This window comes from Vanellus vanellus (genome assembly GCF_965231255.1).
Source record: "Vanellus vanellus genome assembly, contig: HAP1_SCAFFOLD_49, whole genome shotgun sequence".
Taxonomy (NCBI): domain Eukaryota; kingdom Metazoa; phylum Chordata; class Aves; order Charadriiformes; family Charadriidae; genus Vanellus; species Vanellus vanellus.
Window position 1 is genome coordinate 56477 of NW_028126699.1, and position 17678 is coordinate 74154.

Consider the following 17678-nt stretch of genomic DNA (forward strand, 5'->3'; position numbering starts at 1 on the left):
TGGCTGGCTGCTCCCACACAGGGAGGCGTGTGCATCACGAAGCCCGCACTAAAGCGGGGTGGGGGCAGTTGGTTAGCAAAGCCAAAGTGGTTATTCATGGTTATTAATGGCACACTAATTACGCCCCTGTAATGCGGAAGCTCAGATGCCCCCTAACCACCCCCCCCCTTGCCCCGGTGCTTCTCTAGCCAGGCGAGCGCTGGGCGTCCCCCCCGCAGGAGAGGAGCGCACCTCCGGGGTGGGTGGAAGGGCGTCACCCAAGGGGGAAAGGACCAAGATGGGGCTTGGGTGTCCCTTGGGGTGGCCGGGTGGCGGGGTAGGGCTGCTGGGGGCTGCCACGATGAGGGACACCCCCACGCCTTTCTCCATGGCTCCCAGAGCTGTGCTCCCTCCCTCCCTCCCTCCCTCCCACCCATCCAGTGCCACCGGAGAGGTGGTGTCCCCCCTCCCGGGGCGGGCAGGGGCTGTGCCACCCCATCTAACACCTCAACACACCAAAGCACCTCACTGGGGGAGGGACTCTGCGCCTGGTAGCCCCGTGCGCCCCAGCACTGTAAGGATGGGGCTGAGCCCCCACCACTGCTACCCTGTGCAAACCAAAGACCCCTCCCAAAAACACCCCCCCTCCCCCATTCCCTGCGGCACTGCGAGGATGCACCACCGAAGGGTACGGGGAGGGCTCTCTCCAACCCACAGCCTCCCCATTCCTCCTCCCTCGCCTCCCGATGCCATCCGTTTTGTTAGACTAACACAGGCAGAGAGAAAGAGAGGTTTTATTATTCTTTTTTTTCTTTTAATTTTTTATTTGATATTTCCTAAAAGCCACCGGTTTTTCATCCCAGGCATGGCCAGAGGAGCTCGCCCAGCGTTGGGGGGGGGAGGTTGGGCTGCAGCACACAGCACAGCAGCTCATCAGTTTTTACAATCAATGTAACGATAACGAAACTAGCGGCTATTTTTAAGTTTTGCAAGGATTTTAATTCTTTATTTATTTCATTTCAGAGGGGGCAGGGGCAGGAGGGGGACGTTTGTTTTTTAGCAAAAGCCGGCTTTTCTAGAGGTTAAAGGAAAGGCCGTCCTCGGCTGTAAATGCTCCCCTCCAGCGTCCTGGATGGGGGGGACGGATCTCCGAGGTGCCAGCTGTATCCTTGGAGGATTCCCCATTTGTCTCCCCAGACCCTGTGGTTTATATTTCCTGACTCGGTGAGGGTGCAGGATTATGCCCGAGTGGATTACACTGTCTGGGATATTTCCCTCTGGTGGTGCCATAGCGAAGTCTCTGTTGCCAATTTGTGATGTCCAGCGCTCAACATCACGGGAAGAGTGGTGGGATGGGACTCGGGGCATTTTGATTGTTAAGGGCCATTTGGTTTTGGTTGTTCTGTGCCATCTGGAGATAAGCCCGGGCTGAGCTGTTTTGCAGCTCCCCCCAAGTTCTCTCTGCACAGCCAAGGCACGGCGGGGATGGAGCTGAGTGGGATGGCAGCTCCCTGCCTCTCACCTCTTGTGCTCTGAAACCGGCTTGGCTGGCTGCTCCCATACAGAGTGTTACTGGCTTGCCCAGCAGGTAAAGAACCCAGATTTGGGACGCCACTAAGGTGTCCGTTAGGGATCCTGGGCGGCCCTTATGTGGTCCTGGGGGGGGAATCTTGCAGGCCAGAGGGAGTCTGGGGCAGTTTTTCAAGGATCTGGGGGTCCCCTCTGGTGCCTCTGGGGAGGGTTTTGTGGCTGGAGAGGGCCCAGCTGGTTTCAAGAGGTGCTTCCTCCCTTTCTCCAGCCCACCCAGCTCCCCCGACACCACCACCCCCCCAGGTTGGTGGGTGCCAGCAGTGCCAGCCTGTCCCACTGGGTCGGGCACTGAGGGGGGCACAGCCCCAGCCACGGGATGGGAGGAGGAACCACAGCACCAGGGATAGAGACCAACATTTTATTTCTTTAACATTTCCCATGGGGGGCACCCCAGGGTTGCGCGGCTGCACCGCAGCTGGTGCCAGGAGGGACTCCAACATCCCCCCCACAGCTCACCTGGCTCCGCTCGTGATGCTTTTGATGGGGCTCAGCGCGGTCTCTTCTGTGCTACGGACCAAGCGGCTCCAGGTAGGCGACTGCTGCACCGCACTGTGCCGCAGCGTGGGGTGGGGTGGGGGGCTGCGGCGCGGGGCTGGGAGCTGCTCCCGTCTCACCCAGCTCCCGGGGTCCTGCAGAGGGACTGGAAGAAGCCAAAGCAAGGGACGACGGACGCGAGAGCCCGCCCAGAGGAGCAGAGCAGTGAGTGGCCCTGGCACTGAGCACCATGCAAACAGCCCACACCCCACGGCAGCCCTGAGCCGGGGCTGTGCCGGGGGCTGCCGGCCGCTCACTCCGTCCCCTCCCTCAGCAGCTTCTCAGCTAGCGGATGAAGGATGGGAGGCTCAAGTCGACACAGGAGAAGCAGGGAGTGTGGGGGAGACCCCCAGATCCTGCCCCAGACCCTCAGCCCGTGCCCTGCCCTGCCTGCGCTGGGCAGCCCTGCCCGCCTGCTGAGGAGGGGGTGCTGCCCGCGGGCCCCGACGGAGGAGACGGGGTGCAGTGGGTCTCTTCTCTCTCCTCCTCTGCAGGGCAACCGAGGAGGGAGCACCGGGCCCCACAGGACCCACTGGGCTCCCTGCCAACCATATACCATCTGAGCAGTGATGCCTCTCTCTACCCCCTAACCCCCCAAGCCCCCACGTCCCCCTGCCTTCCTCTGCCGCCTATAGGTCCTATCAGTGGGGACAGCTCCTTCTGGTCCAGGGAACCCCCCGGGATCCTGGGCCCCCCAAGGGCTACCGCAAGAGCCCCTGCAGCCTGTGCTCGCTGGCCAACTCGGAGGACTGCAGCAGCCTGTTGAGGAGCAGCTCCTCTTCCCAGAGCTCCCTCTACCACTTCCTGGAGCCCTGGCCCAGTGCAGCAACAGAGCCAGTGGTGCTCACACACTCAGGACACCCCCGCTCTCCCATGGCTGCTGGTGGGGCAGTGGGGAAACTGGGGCTGGTCCTCGGCCAGGAGCCTCCACAGGAGCTGCCAGCAGGGACCAAGAAAGAGCGGGTTCCCAGGCAGGGAACGGAACTGAGCGTGGAAGCATACACTGTGGAGCTCTGAGCTGCTGCGTGGTGCCAGGTCTATCCAACGTCAGGCAGTATGTTCCCAGGAGACATCACCGCTGACAACTCTTCCGAGGAAGTGGGGCCGTTTCTGTAGTCGTAGCCTGCCTGGAGAAAGAGCCCCACGGAGCCAATAGTCTGCTGAGCAGCAAGGGAGCAGAGTCGCTGACTCTCAACCAAGGACTGAAGTACAGCAACCCACTCTATTGCCTTCCCCCTTCGCCCGCTGCCTCCCACAGTCTACAAGAAAAGAACCAGGGAGCTCCAAAGGAGGGGACCCCTCCCCCACTCCCCCAAATCTGCCCAACACCCCCAAAGCTCCCCAAAGACACGGGACTCCTCCCACACACCTCCACTCCCCACACCGACAACCCTCCCCCTCCCCCAACGCTCCAAAAAGCAGCAGTCCTTAGGGCAGACTCCTTAAGCTGACTCCACAGCTACGGCTCCCCGTCGGCTCCGGGGGAGATAAGGGGGCCCCGGGGGGTCTCCGTGGGCTTTGAGGGGGTCCCAGGGCTGCCCACGGGCTCCCAGCAATGCCCATGCCCACCACCCGCTTCAGGGGGCCCAGCGCTGACACCCCCCGACCCATCTCGGGGGTACCTGGGGGGGCTCGGCCGTGGGCTGGAGGCGGGCGAAGGGGGCACGGCCGGGCTGACCTGCCGGGGGGGGCTGAGAGCGGAGCCCAGAGCGGAGCCAAGCGCCCGGCCAGGCCGGCCCCGGGCACCCTGCGCTGCGGCCGGGGCTGCCGCCACCTGCGGGGAGCGAGCGGGGGGTGAGGGGACGGCAGCGGGGGACGGGGGAGCCTGAATCGGCCCTGTTTCCCCCGGGGACGCCCCACTCGGCTCTACCCCCCCCAAACAGGCCCAGACCGCCCCCCGCGCCCCCCAGCCCGGTCCCGCCACCCCACAACCCCCCGAACTGGCCCCGGAGACCTCCGCACCGCTCCTGCCGCCGCCGCCGCCCCACCCCCACCCCGCTCCCGCCCCCCTCGGCCCCGGTCCCCCCGTCTCTCCCGGTACCAAACGCCGCAGCTCCCGACCACCGCCGCACACCGGAAACGTTCTCCTTCGCGTCCGCCCAACCGCGCATGCGCCGAGGGGCAGATCCGGGCCACGCCCCCCAACGTCGCCGCGGCAACGGCGGACGAGAGGGGCGGGGCCGCGCCGAGGAGAACGAGGCCCCCTCAGCCCCGCACCACCGCTTCTTTCCGCCCCGGGCACTGCGAGGCCGAAACCAGCCCAGCCCTCCCCCAAATGCGCCGGGACCCCCCTAAACTAGCCCAATCCTCCGCAAAATGAGCCGGGACTCCCTGAAATCAGCTCAGCCCTCACCAAAATGAGCCCCACATCTGCCTGCAGAGCTCCGCCAGCCCCCCCGACGGACATCACGGGGATGGGGGGAAAGAAAACAACCAGAAAGGTACTGAAAACAACGTGGAGACGGTGCTTAGAGATCCTTCTGAGAGGCAAAACTCGGCCTTTATCCTCATTTTTGAACACGGGGTTTCGCAGTGCTTCGCGGGCAGTGGTTATCCAGAGGCATCAGCTATCCCGGGAAGCGAACGTTCCCATCCCGTGTGGCAAAAGTCCACTCGCATGAATAACTTAGACAAAACCAGCCCACAAAAGGACAAGAGGCACCTTTGGTCACCTTTTCCTTGAAGCTTCGCTAAAACTGTATACTCAGATTGGCCCTGTCCTGCAGTTTCTTTCCCAGAGTTTTGCCCCAAACCCACGCTTCTAGCCCCGCTCCCCAAGCCCTCCCTCAGGGCCACCACCTTTCCCCAGCCCAGCCTGTCCTTAAAGCTTTTCTTTCCACACACAGCCCTTTCCACTCAGCTCCCTCCGGGGCCTCCTCTCTCACAGACAACCTCACAGCCCTGCAAACCTCCGCTCCTTCACCTCTCCCGCTCACGAAAATCTATTCCCCCCTCACAAACATCCATTCCCCTCACTCCCCCCTCACACGCTCACTCCCACACCCCCAACCATTCCCCCCACCATTCTCCCCTCCCCCCTCGACCCACCTCTTCTCTTCTTCTCCTTTTTTCTTCTCCTACCCCTCTCTCTGCCCGTGGGCAGCCCTGGGACCCCTTTAAAGCCCACGGAGACCCCCGGGGCCCCCTTATCTCCCCCAGAGCCCACGGGGAGCCGTAGCTGTGGAGTCAGCTTAAGGAGTCTGCCCTAAGGACTGCTGCTTTTTGTAGCGTTGGGGGAGGGGGAGGGTTGTCGGTGTGGGGAGTGGAGATGTGTGGGTCCCTTCTGCCAAAGTGCAGTGAGAACCACGTTCACTGAACCCCCATTCTACATGGACAGGGTCAGTTGGATGTATAGGACCAAGTTGTTGGAATAACCTCAGCTCTTTTATTAACAATTCCAAGGCATTGGTATGTTGGTCAGTCCATTCCCAGGATTTTCCCTTCCTGAGCAAATCATCAAGGGGCGAGCAATGATGGAAAAGCCAGGGGTGTGTTTACGCCAACAGCTTAAAGTTCCTAGAACTTGCTGTAACTCCTTCACACTGGGTGGATTCTGCCCCTGTTCTGTTTTTTTTAGGGTATCTTGAGGGACCGAAGCAGCTCCTTTAATCCACCAGAGCCCCAGGAATTGCACTTCCTGCGCCGGTCCTTGACACTTGGTGGGGAACGGCCCCAGTTTCAGATCTGACCTTGGGGGATGAAACCAGGCTTGGGTCTAGTGGGAGGTGTCCCTGCCCATGGTGGGGGGGTGGAACTCCATGATCTTCAAGGTCCCTTCCAGCCCAAACGGTTCCGTGAGTCTATGATGGTGTCTGTCCAGCTGATGAGCTCCCACCCGAGTTTCACTCGGCGAAAAGCAGCAGCCGGTGCTTGGGTACCCAAAGGCTTCTTTTACATTTTTCCTCTTCTTTGTTTCTTAACTTTTTCAACTCAAACCAAAGGTGTTGGAAAGGGCGGCCCCGTGGGCAGAGAAATCATTCCTCCCTGCGAGATGGGCTGTGGCACCACGGGGCCATCTCACCTGAAAGGAGGAAACCCACAGGTCACTCCTTTGGTCCAAAGAGTGGAAAAAAATAGAAAAGAGAACCACCACCACCACCACCACCCCCCACCCCCCACCCTCCCCCACCCCCCCACCCCCAACCACCAAATCAGCCCCTCGCTGAAGGCGTAAGGTGGGAAATAGTGCAACAACTGTATTTTTTGCAACAGCCCCACTTAAAAAATGCTGTAATGATTCATAATGACCCATCCGACTAAAACCAGGAGTAGCAGTGACCTACCCGTCAGCTTTTAGCATCCTGCTAACCAGCTTAAAGGCACCGGTGAGGAGAAGAGTTTAGCCACAACCAGCTCGAAGGAGGAAAAGAGGATCTTGCTTTTAGGGGAACGGCTGTCTTTGCAGAAGGTAAGTGCCCCCGCGGCTCGACCGCCCCTTCAAACCTCGATTTCTCTGGCTGTTTTCTCTGTAACTGCTCCCACAGCACCGCGGATCCTGCAGCTTTCCCTAAATCGTAATAAAACCTTCCCTAAATCCGGCAGCAGGTTTCTGACGTCTCCAACACCTCCGAGCATCGCATGGGGATCCCGCACACCGCTGGTCCCCCGGGATTTCCAGGCTCTGACCCCTGGCTTGGCTCAGGTGCCCTCTTTTTTCACTCAATTCCTCAAGTTTTAGGTAAAAGGGCACTGGGGATGCGCCTGCCTGACCCCACAGACCTGTGCCAGAGGGGGGTTTGAAAGAAATGAATAAAAAAAATACTATATGAAAGATAACTAAAATCTCTTTGGATTTAATGTAATGCTAATTAACTGTATTGCAGATGGGCAAAAATATACCCCCAAGAATGTAGGGAGGAAGAAATGCTCAATTTCTGTTGTGCGCCGGCCCCTCCCTTCCCCCCAGTCCCCTTTCTGAGCTCCCTGAGCACCCCACGGTCTGGCAGAGGGGACACGTGTGACAGTGCTGTCCCCTCCCTCCTGCAGCACAGAGCTCATCGCAATTACTTGCACAGAAAAACAACCACAATTAAAAAAAAAAATATAAAAACCCAAATTAAAGAAACCCACAAAATTTAAACCCCCCAAATTTAATAACACAAATTAAAAAAAAAAACAAAATTTAAAAAACAAAACACAGTTAAGTCATTCAATTTTTCAAACCCCCAAACCCACTAATTTCAGCCCTTTCCCCAGTCAGCTGGTTCCCCACCCCCACCCCCAGGCAAATGGGCTTTCCCCCAAAAATCAGTGCTGCCCACTCCCCCGTCCCCTCCAGCCCCCCCAAAAAAAGCTCCACAGCCCCCTCCGCCTCCTCCCCGCCCTCCCAAAGACACGGCAGCGGCGCAGTGAGACAAACGAGAGGCTTATTCCATTCTTTTTCCCATTACGTTCAATGGGCAACAAGAGAAAAAGGGCCGACAGTCCCGGCTCCGGCGGGGGGAACCCCTCAGTCCACAGTGACGCTCCACCGACAGGACCCACGCGACGGTGACAGGGATTTGTGTCATTTGTGTTCCACAGAATGAACCCAAAATAAATTTAAAAAACCCAATGAAACAAAAAAACTAAAACCAAACACAGCACAAAGATTCAAAGTTATAACTAACACAAATTTGCTTGAGGGATTCCCCCCCCCCCCCCCCGTTTTATTTACAACACGGAGCATTTCCAAACTAGATCATCGCTTACAATAAAATAAATATATTTCAGCATCTGCGCAAGAAAAAGAATTGCTGCATTTCTACATGTAGCACACTGGGGGGGGATTAAAATAATTTAAAAACCCCACCCTTTTATATTACCTTTTTACATTACACCCCCCACCCCACCCCACCCCCCGCTTAAGGATCTCTATTATGCACATCATTTTAGGAAACTTCTTTCGAGGGGCCCCCGGGGGGTGTGAGGAGCTGTTTGAAGGCACCGAAGCGCACAGCAGCCCCCGTCCCGCCTCGCTGGGAAGGGGCTTTGCTGCCAACTAAAGCATTGCGGGTCACTGCAGGGATATCTCTTTTGATTCCTAAAGCGACTCCAGCAGCAGCTTTGAGAGAGATTTTTCCTCCCGACTCCTCCCCGTAAAATTCTCCTCTGCACAGGGAAATATTAAATCCTCCCAAAATATGGAGCCGGCCATGGGATCACGGGGCATGAAGGGGGGGACAGGCGCAGCACTGTGCCCACAGTCAGCCCGGGGGGTTACAGCCGCCTTTTAGGCGGCTCAGAGTCACGTTGTTAACCAAGACCTCAGCTTTCATTTAATTAAAAATAAATACATAAATATATAAATAAATAAAAAATCTCACCCTGTAAGCAGCAAAAACCCCCGAGCTTCGAATGCAGAAGAGGGCCGCGCCGGGGAAATCTGCTTTGCTTTTTAAGTAAGGACTTTTGGATGCAGCCGCCAAGGTTTTGTGGCCCCCGGGGAAGGGGGAGATGCAGAGCCGGACTCAGCCCGCTCTGCCCCAAAACCGGCCGCGTTTTCCCTCCAGGGTGATTTTCTTCCTTTCTGTCTCTGCCGGAGTGATGCCCGGCATGTGCTGAAAACCATCCCAGGCTCTGGCCCCGGTCCCGGCCAGGAGGGAGTGAAGCTCAGCCCCACTCCCTGCTTTTCCAGGGAGGAAAACAAAATGGAAAAAAAAAAAACAAATTGTCCTATATTAGAAGTGTATAATTCCATTTTAAGGGCAGGGCAGCAATAGGGCTGGTACCACAGCCCCCCGCCCCACAGCCACTGTGGGTCACCAGCGTAACGATTAAATTAAAGTTTCTTTTGGGAAGGGGGGAGAGATGGGGACTCTCCTGCGCCGGGACCTTTCCCCTCCAGGGAGGCAGAGCCGGAGCAGCGAGCACGGTCCTGCCCGGAGGGCAGCGTGGAGGGGACGCGCACGGGCATCCCGGAGGAACAGCAGCAAGGAAACCCGGTGCTGCACCTTTCCCTTCCTCCGAGCCTTTTTCTTTTCCTCTTTTTAAGGGCTCAACCAGTTTCTCCCCCCTCTGACCGTCACCGTGGGGCACTGGCACCAGCCGCTTTGCAAAACCCCATCCCATAAAAGCCGCCTGATTTTGGCCCTGTTTGGGGATGCGCCGCTTCCATCCTTACAGAGCAAACTGATAGATGATTTGTTTTTCTCCCCCCTCCCCATTTAGCAAGAAGCACCAACGTGCCGTTGTCATTTTGGGTCGGTTTGCTGCAGAAAAAGGCTCCCGCAGGGGACGGGATAAGCCGATGGCAGGAGGGTCCCTGCACCCATCCCACCGCTGCTGGTGGAGGGCAGCAAGGGGACCTTTTCTTCGGGGTTGTCCTCTCCTCCCGGGCTCCGCGGCCCCACGCCGCAGCCCAACGACCCCCCCGAGATGGGAAGAGAGCACAAGAACCATCTCTGCTCAACAGCTTCTTCCTGCAAAGGGGCAGGAAAAAGGAGGAGGAAAAGGCACCTTCCCACTTGCCTCCGGGCTCATCCCACCCTGCGAGAGAGATGTGGTTTTGCGACGAGAGGGGAGGAGGAAAAAACACCACAGAGAGAGAGCCAGGGAGGGAAAAGGAAGGAAAGCGGAGGGACAGCGGAGGGGCCGCCCGGGGACACAGAGCCCCAGGTCTCGCCTGGCCGCTCCCGCCACCACCCGGCGGATTGGAGGGGTTTGATCTGAAGCGCTGCCTTATATTAATTTAACAGCCGGGGGAGGAGAAGGCGCCATTTCTGCCTTTTGCAGCTTCCAGGCTGACGGCAGAGCCGAAACAAGAAAAATAATTATCATCAAACAAACAAACAAACAAACAAAAATTCCCATAAAACTCCAATGTAAAACTGGAGCGCAGGGAGCAAATGCTTTTCCTTCGCCTCGGCCCAACCGCTCGGGCGCTCCGCGCTGCCCCGCCACGGAGGGCATCCCTCTCCTGCCAGGGAGAGACAGGAGGGCGAACTGAAGGCAGGACCCCAAACCAGACCCGAGAACCTGGTCGCGATGAAGAAGAAAGTGGAGAATGTGTCACATACAACAGAAACATTCAGAGTTTATTTTGGGGGAACAAAAAAAAAAAGAGAAACAGAAGAGGAGGAGTGAGATATTAAAAAAATAGCACTGAACGATGAAGCGGCAGCAGTCCCTCTACCGCTACAAAGCGGCAACAACCCACACACGAACACACGGAGGCGGAACACCACCAAACTCCCACTGACTGTGACGTGCACCTCTGCCGCAATTGAGAGACGGGGAGACAGCTTGATGCAAGCAAGGTTCCGATTTATTGCTCTTAGCGATAGTTTTTATACAGTCATACTTAGTCGTGTCTTTTACTGATTGGTCTAAACACATAATTACCTTATGCATATTGCAAAAGCTAGGCTCACGATTGGTTAGTCGCCAGGCAAACAGTTACGCTTACTCTTCTCTTTTTCTCTGCTTCTCCCTCATTCTTCTTTATCACAAGCATCCCGTTTTTGTCTAACTGTCCCAACAAGGACATGCTGTCCTTGTTTCTGATTGGTGATTAACAACTCAGGTCAGCTCTTTTGCACTTTTCCAAGGCCTGTGGTCGAGTTCCATCTTGTCCGCTTCTGTCAGGCGCGTTATGCTAGATACATATCTCAAGTCACTTCCTACATCTCCCCCTTTTTCTTTTTGCACTAACAAAACTTGACCAGCTACACGCGTAAGCAGCTTTCTAATACAAGAGAGAACACAACCCAAAACTACTAATCCAATGATAACAATAATTAATACAAGCAAAGCACTTTGTAACAACCCTTTTAACCAGCCTCCTATACCAAGCCAGTTTGCTAAGCCTTCCAGGCCAAAAAACCCAACATCTTTCTGTATCTTCTGGGAATGCTCCATGAGTTGCTGTATTTCTTTGTGTATTGAACTTGAGTTATCTTCTAAATCCATGAACACATGCCGTCAAAATCTTCACAACCATGCCCATGAGCTAACAATAAAAAATCAATGGCCATACGATTTTGCAATACGGCATGTTGAACAGAGCTTAGACTATCGGCTAAGTCTGATAAGACTCTACTGGTGAGGTTAGCTTGTTTGACAATCCAGCAAGAAAGCGTTTCTATGTTTCTGTGAGCTCGGGCAGCAGCAACACCTGGGGTAAAAAAGGAGGCAAAGACTACTTCCCATTTGTTCCAGAGTTGAACATTATCATCACAGCTGTTACCAAGAACTTGGGTAAGGTCTCTTTTCCATCTCACTGGGTTAGCTTTTTTGGGGTGATGATGTGGCAAGGCTAAACTCAGGCGACCAATCGTACATGGGCCACCTGTGGGTTTAGGAGGAATTCCGTTCCATGCTCTATTGCCACAGATAAAAACCAAACCAGAAGGTAGTTTTCTAGGGGTTACTATTCCTTCTGTAGGGTGAGTTTGATTTGTAAGTGTGTAGTTACACCACCTTTTCCAGCTAGATCGATTTCCAATTGGATACACAAAGAGATCAGCGGTTGCATTACAAAGAGGATTACGACACTCGCTAGTATTCAGGTGTAGGCAATAAGAGGCGTTCAGAGAATCTACGAGTTCTATTTCTTGCACGCCAGGGTTAATAGGGAGACTGCCAGCACAGGTTTCTAATTTTTCAAACAAGGTCCTGGTACTGTTTACTGAACAACGCGAGCGTGGCAGAGACTGGTTAAAAGCCTTCAGTGCGTCCCAGTCGGTATCATTTAGCGGTACCCCTACTAAACAGGTTAAAAAGGGTGCACTAGGGGTTGACAAACTGGCACAAAATGTGGTGGTGTTAACAGACCTACTCAAGGTTACCCATACATTTTCTCTAGGATCAAAAAGTGATGCAGGTATAAAGGCTACGGTTATAGCAATAAGGCTGATTATAACAATAAGCTTCAACATTATGCTTAATGATTCAACACAATTAAGGCGACAATTACTATTCTGAGAGCAACTTTCATCGGCCCTTTCTTAATTTCCAAGCAAACCGCTTCTTACACTTTTCTTTAGTCTGGTTCCAGTCTTTGTTAAGGACTGACCAGATGGCAGGTACTAAATTGGACCTGCTACATTCCAAGCTGCAAACCAATATTTTTCTTGCCTGTTCGGTCACAGTCTTGACCCAATCGGTACGGCAATAAAAATATCGATCAGAATCTTGTGCCTTGTGCTCCGTAACAAGCAAGAGTCTGATTATCTCAAACTCCCTTTCCAAACAACTATCGCACCAGCGTCCTGCAAGAGTTGCCCGACGCCACCACTCTTTTTCACAAGCATAGCACATACACAAAACCCAAGGGTCACAATGTTTGCATAAGACACAAGTAATCTGTTTAACAAGCAGTTCTTGATACTTATTCATGTAAGTCTATTCCGCTTAAGGTGTTTATCTCCTCGTGGTCCGTTTGTTGTCCAGGGGTCTGGTCGAGGGACTGATCCAAGGGCTGGTTTGAAGGGTGGTCAGGGTTTTCGCCAGGTGGTTGTGGGAGGGATTCACGGAAAGGTCGTACGTTCTTTGCCGGGATCCATCTAGGGCCTTTTTCTGTGGAAACACAAGCATAGCCTCTGCCCCATGTAACAAGAGGATAGGGTCCTACAACTTTACCTGTTTCTGGGTCGCGGACCAGTACTGGTGGCTTAATTCGCATTTCGAGTGAAGCATTCATATTAAAATGACGGACTATCGCAGGATTGTCATCCAACAAAGAACAGTTCAAAAAATTAAAAACATATAGAGCTTTCTGTAAGCGTTCCTCGGGGGTGGCGGTTCCTACTCCCCCTTTTTGTTGTTGTAGTAGACGTTTTAAAGACTGATGAGAGCGTCCAATTAGAGACTGACCTGTAGGGGAATGAGGAATACCAGTGATATGACTAATTCCCCAGGAATCAAAAAATTTTTTAATGACAGCCGAGATATAAGCAGGGCCGTTGTCTGTCTTAATTTGAAATGGGATGCCTAAAGTGGTAAAGGCACGCATTAGGTGTTTTTGAACATCGCGCGCCTTTTCTCCTGCATGGCAGGAGGCAAATAATGCACCAGAAAAGGTGTCAATTGAAGAGTGAATATATCTTAGGTGGCCAAATTCTGAAAAATGGGTAACATCGGTTTGCCAGAGTTGCAAACTTTGCAATCCTCTGGGATTGACCCCTCCCGCTACAGTCGGAAAGGAGTGTTTTTGGCAATCGGGGCATACGGCAATAATGTTGGCTGCTTGTTGAGTGGTGAGGCCAAATTGTCGTTTCAGGCCTCCGGCATTCTGGTGAAAAAAGGAATGGCTGAGTTTAGCTTGTGCTACGCGATCCGGTAATACTTGCACTGGTAATGTAAGAATATCGGCCTGTCGATTTCCTTCTGCAATAAAACCAGGTAAAGAAGTGTGAGACCGAACATGCATAATAAAATAAGGATGAGAGCGAGAATCTAAAAGAGAGATAAGTTCCTGCAATAAGTTAAACAGTTCAAAATGCGAAACATCACGCAATACAGAGGCTTCAGCTCGTTCAAGAATTCCTGTAACATAAGCTGAGTCAGTGATTATGTTAAGAGGTGTAGACCATTTTCGAAAAGCTCGAACAACTGCAGCTAGTTCTACTATTTGAGGAGAGCCTGGCACAGTTTCTATATCTGAGTCCCATTGTTTACGTTGATCATCCCACCATAAGATGACTGATTTGTGTGATTTTCCAGACCCATCTGTAAACACAGTAAGGGCTTGTAACGGCTGATCACTCTTTTTTGGCTTAGGTATCACTTGAAAGTTAACATTAAATAATTTATGTGGAGGCGAATGAGAGATTAGCTGACCTGCATATCCAGCTATTGCGATATTAAAGGCATCTGACTGCTGGTAGAGCCACTGTAAGTAAATTCTGGCTATGGGTAAACAAATGCAGGAAAAATCCATTCCTGATAATGTCAGCAAACGCTGCCGAGCTCGAATAATTAAAGAGGCAAACATTTCATGTTGTGTTAAGATGGTCTTTGTAGGTTGGTTTGGCAAGAAGACCCATTCAATAATTAACAGTGGGTCTGACTTTTGATAGTCCCACTGAAATATCAATGCATGAGGTTGTCGGACAGGATTTAAAATGATTAAGTGAAAGGGTAACTCAGGCGCCCAGCGATGTGCTTGCCTGTGAGTGATCGCTGTAGCAACCTTTTGTAAGGAGTCGATAGCTTCTGGAGTAAGGCTCTGAGGGGCACACAAGTCAGAGCTTCCCTTAAGTAGGTCGAACAAAGGACTAAGGTCCGCGTTGGAAATCCCCAACAAGGGGCGGACCCAATTGATTGTTCCTAGCAGTTTTTGTACATCATGCAGGTTTTTTACATCCGCCTGTATCTGCAGGGGCTGAGGAACAACGGTTTGAGCCCTTATACGCCATCCCAGATATTTCCATGGTGGTGTTTTTTGAATTTTCTCTGGTGCAATACAGAGGTCTGCCGATTTAACAGCAGCCATGACAAGGGCCACAGCTTCCTCCATAATCTCGTGTTGTTGTGCAGCCACTAAGATATCATCCATATAATGACACACTAAGACATCGGGCATCGCAACTCTGACCGGGCTAAGTACTTTAGCCACATACCATTGACATATTGTAGGGCTATTCTTCATTCCTTGTGGCAGCACAACCCACTGATATCTTTGCAATGGAGCTTGCATATTGACGCTTGGAACTGAAAAGGCAAACTTAGGAGCATCGTCTGGATGCAATGGAACGTTAAAAAAAACAGTCTTTGAGATCAATAACAGTCAAATGCCAGTCTTGAGGGATCATAGTAGGGGATGGGAGCCCTGGTTGTAGGGCCCCCATGTCTTCCATAGCGTCGTTAATTTTTCTAAGGTCATGGAGCAAGCGCCACTTGCCAGATTGTTTTTTAATTACAAAGATAGGTGAATTCCAGGGACTAACAGAGGGTACAATATGTCCTTTTGACAACTGTTCCATAACTAATTCTTGGAGGGCGCGAAGCTTTTCTAGCGGTAGGGGCCATTGATCAACCCAAACAGGGGTATCGATTTTCCAGGTTAATTTCAGGGTGTCGCGCGCTTCAATGACCCCACCTAAAAATGTGTTTGAATAGACATTCCCCACTGGGACAGCACATCACGCCCCCACAAGATCATAGGAACGGGTAGCACAAAGGGCTTAATGGAGGCTGTATGGCCTTCTGGGCCCTGTATCTGAATTAGCTCCAAGCTTTGGTGACTGGTCCCGGTTCCTCCGATCCCTGCTAATGTTTGAGAGACTTTAGCTAAGGGCCACTGTGGGGGCCATTTGGCCTGAGACATAACCGGAACATCGGCTCCTGTGTCAATAATTCCACTTAATACCACTTGCTGGCCACTGCGAATAAGGGTACATTGACATATAGGTCGTTTTTGTGAGATAGATTGTACCCATAAAATTTGTGGGTTCCCGGTAGATCCAAAACTCCCTTGCCTCTGTTGAAGGGTAGAGGGACTCATTTCCTTGGGAATCAATATTAATTGTGCAATGCGGCTGCCTTTCGGCACAGTGCAGGGGGGAAACGGGGTCCATGCCATGATTTTAATTTCATCAATACTATCAGCATCAATGACACCTGGTAACACAAAAAGTCCCGTCAAGGTTGTAGATGATCTCCCTAATAATAATGCCTGCGTCTTAGGGGGCAAGGGACCCGAAATATCAGTAGACAATAAATGAACAGAGGAATCAAGTAACGTTACTGTGTGGGCGGTTGCCAAGTCCAATCCGGCGCTCCCCGCTGTTGCTGGGCAGAGACTTGAGGCATTGCCGCTTCCCTCCGCGGGGGTTGAAATGTTGGTTGCGGAACTTGTGTCTGCGCACGCCGCAGTCCCGCGCTTCGCGACCGGTTTCCCTGTAGCGGCTGTCCCTGGAAATCATACTTAGATCGACATTGGTTAGCATAATGACGCCCTTTTCGGCATCTGGGACAGATTCCAGGCGCTGGGGGTCTGGTTCCGGCATTAGTGGTTAAGCAATTCTTTTTCAGATGACTGGGTTTACCACAACCGAAACAATTTCCAGGCCCCGCGAGGCCACGCATGGCAGCGAAGGCAGAAGCCATGGCTTCAAACTTATGGTCCACCGTGCCGATCCTATTACAAGCCTCTATCATCTCTACTAGCGTGGGATTCTGATTTGGAAGAGATTTTAGAAGTTTTTTGCAATCTGCGTTAGCATTTTCAACCGCCAATTTTAACAACAAAATCTCTCGTGCTTCAGGGTTATCTATCTGTCGCTCCAAGGCTTGTTTCAACCGATCAATAAACTGCATGTAGGGCTCCCGGGGCTCCTGCTGGAGCCCCCCCTCCAATGCGATTCCCACAGAGTATATTGTGTTGGAGTTAACAACAGCTGCGCGAGAGATTTTAAGTCATGTGGAGTCATTACATAAGTATCAAAAACAGAGGATAACAAACTTGCAAAATACGGAGAAGAAAGACCGTGTTCAGTAACGGTACGGCACAATTCTTTTACTACTGGGAAAGATAATGCTTCCCACTGAGCTCCCCGTCCTTGATAGATAACAGGGGCCACTATTGTTTTTGCAATCTCCAACTCCCCCTCCTTTAGGGCTTGATGTCTTATGTTAGCCCACACATCATGGGGATCGGGGGGATAAAGCTGTGGTTCCGCGTCAGGGTCCACTGGTCCTGGATCAAAAGGATCATCCTCTGGGGGATAGCCGGCTGCAGCCGCTTGTGGGGGTGCTAGAACATCGTCGTCACTTGGGCGAATTTTTCCTTGCTCTGGCTCTTCTTTATTCCCTTTCTCTTGTGCTTTTAAAGTCTCAAATATACTCCTCCTCCACGGGAGCATGCGTTGGGCTTCAGCATTCCCCCGAGTCGCTGCATCCCACAATTTCACTCCAACATTATCCCATAACTCCCGCGTAAAGATAGTAGAGGCAGTAACAGTGGGAATTTTCACTTGCACCCACTTATGCCCCGAGAGATTTTTCCCATGTTTCTTAAAAAGAGCTTTCATTAGCTCATATACGTCTCTCTCTGGGGGAGACATCTGGTTCCCCATATTGCCCACAGCTCACCTCTCTACTCCGGAGGGATTTCAGGCCTCTTCCTGCTTCCTTTCAGCAGCTCATTCAAAGTTCTGTGGGACTCGCAGCCTGCCACGCAGTTAGGTGGTTGTCGAACCCGGGAATCACGTCGGGGTCACCAATTTGCCGCAATTGAGAGACGGGGAGACAGCTTGATGCAAGCAAGGTTCCGATTTATTGCTCTTAGCGATAGTTTTTATAGTCATACTTAGTCGTGTCTTTTACTGATTGGTCTAAACACATAATTACCTTATGCATATTGCAAAAGCTAGGCTCACGATTGGTTAGTCGCCAGGCAAACCGTTACACTTACTCTTCTCTTTTTCTCTGCTTCTCCCTCATTCTTCTTTATCACAAGCATCCCGTTTTTGTCTAACTGCCCCAACAAGGACATGCTGTCCTTGTTTCTGATTGGTGATTAACAACTCAGGTCAGCTCTTTTGCACTTTTCCAAGGCCTGTGGTCGAGTTCCATCTTGTCCGCTTCTGTCAGGCACGTTATGCTAGATACATATCTCAAGTTACTTCCTACAATTCCCCAGAACCTTCCAT